This window comes from Lissotriton helveticus, chromosome 1_1 (assembly GCF_964261635.1).
Source record: "Lissotriton helveticus chromosome 1_1, aLisHel1.1, whole genome shotgun sequence".
Classification (NCBI taxonomy): domain Eukaryota; kingdom Metazoa; phylum Chordata; class Amphibia; order Caudata; family Salamandridae; genus Lissotriton; species Lissotriton helveticus.
Window position 1 is genome coordinate 1,832,816,525 of NC_136057.1, and position 2,584 is coordinate 1,832,819,108.

Sequence of the window (2,584 nt, forward strand, 5' to 3'; positions counted from 1 at the left end):
CCAACTCCCAGGGGCTCTAAATATTTAAATTAGGGGGTCTATGATGGACCCCCAAAGCCCCGGGGACCACCACCCCCGGGGCTTTGTAGATGTTGGGAGGGGGGACGCGCGGCACCCTCCTGGAGCCTGTGATGGCCCTGGGGACCACCACCCCCCAGGGCCGGCTCCTGCAGTGTCCCGGGGTGCCCACCCCCGGGACACTGCAGTTTGCTATGGCAGTGCGGGAGCCTTGCGGCTCTAGCAAACTCTGCTCTCTATTCCAAATACCAAAGAAGATTGCTTTTCCACACGGGGAGCTGCACCTTGGCAGCTCCCCATGTGGAAGAGCAATGTCGGCTCGCGCGGGGAGCCATCTGGAACCATTGGGGCTCCCCCCACGGTCCCCAACGAGGTGGCCAGGCCCCAGGGGATGGGGTCCCGGGGCCAGAAGTGGCCAGGGAGGGAGGCCACAGTGGTGAAGGGAGGGGACGGGGCCTGAGGTGACGTGTGTAAACATGCCCTGTGGCACGTTTTAAGTTGGGGAAATAATTCCCCTTCAATCCTGAGGGACCCTGGGGGCCAGCTAGCCCACCAGGTGCTTCCAGTAGGCGCCACTGCGCTGCATTGCAGAGAGGTGGTCTAGGCCATGCCCCTTTTTACACCTCTCCGCAACACAGCTCTGTGGCGCTTACTCGAGGTTCCTAGTGGGCTAGTTGGACCCCTGGGACCCTCAGGATTCAAGGGGACTTTATCCCCCAACTTAAAAGGCCCACAGGACATGTTTGCACACATGTCACCTCAGGCTCTCCCCCTCCCTTCACCAGTGTGCAAACGCACCCTGTGGCGCGTTTTAAGAGGTAGTTGTAATCCCCCTGCCCTATTATATACTAGGGGCTTACAGAGGAGGTCATACTAATCACAGGGGGACCCCAACGCATAGTGTTCCCTAGTGAATGTAGGTGTTTTCACTGTATTCTAAGTGTCTTTTAACATAGCACTGGCTCTAGGACTGGTTAGTTAGACTCAGTTACCACCAGTACCCGTCTGAAAAGTTGAGGGTACAGGATGATTTGCAACAAGGCTTCTTTCTGCTCCTCTGTTTGTTCTTTCTGAACGTCTTGCTTCTTCCTGCACTTTTGTTCGTCTTTGAGGATTTCTGTTGCTTCTTTCTGCATTTCTTTTGCTTCTTTCTGTGCGTTTTTTCTTCTTTCTTCACATGTCTTACCACAGTAGGCATAGTTAGACACTAGCATTTAAAAACCTTTGAAATTCACTGAAAAAGCCATAGGTTTCAGGGGCGTTATAGTTAGCTGAACATTTCACTCGTACAAAACCATTGAAATTCCCCCGTTATAGTTAGTTCAGCTAACTTTAACTTGCGCGCCCGCAATGCACTGCTGATGAGGTCACATATTACATCACTCATGACATGGTCAGTGACATCACTGATGACATCTCAAATGACATCACTGATGCCATCATCCTTGTGATAGAGTGGCAGACCTCCTCTCACCCTAATATAACCTTTGATACACACATTCAAAAATAGAAACAAACATTTTCAAAAAAATGGACATACCAATACCAGTTACAACAACCTATTCAGTAATTCCAAGATCTACATTCACATCCACTCATTCACCAACAGTCCTATATAGTCACTCATACATGTACTCACTCATCATATGTACTCATACACCTATACATCCTGTTACACACTCCCACTCATTCATAGAGTTACTCACACACATAGTCACTCATGCTAATAAAGAATCAAACCTCTATTTACTTGCATATACAGTTATACACCCACCACACTACTTACTTCTACAGAAACTTACACATAATTACTCTCTTAAGCAATCACTTATAGAAAGACATACTAATTTATACAGGAACTCTTCCAATCTCTCACTCTCACATATACTCACTTATGTACACCAATACTCACATATACTAGTTTAAAACATATGTAGTTACTCATAAAGACACTATTGAGACAGTGATTCACTCTTTAACACACCCATACACACACTCATCCACCCATACAGTCCTGCACACATGCTGGCTTCAACAATACAAACAGTGAGTCACTCATTCGTGCATCTATCCACTACGTAATACCCCCCACCGAACCATACAGACACTCATACTGATACTCGATAACCCATATAGACACTGATGTAGCTATTCACCTACCCATGCAGTCACTTATACACAAAGTGAGAGACTGATACAGATATTTACATATATAAACATTACTCACTAACACATGTATTTACTACGATACACTTAGCCAGTTATACAATCAATTTTTCATTTAAAAAAAATCATCCATCTAGACACTTACATACCCATTTATTCTTCCATCAACCTTAAGATATACAAATATAAAACATATTTAATTTTCAGAAAAACACACATTCACTGGATGATGTCATCAGTGATGTCATTTGAGATGTCATCAGTGATGTCATGAGTGATGTCACTGACCATGTCATGAGTGATGTAATATGTGACGTCATCAGCAGTGCATTGCGGGCGCACGAGTTATAGTTAGCTGAACTAACTATAACGGGGGAATTTCAATGGTTTTGTACGAGTG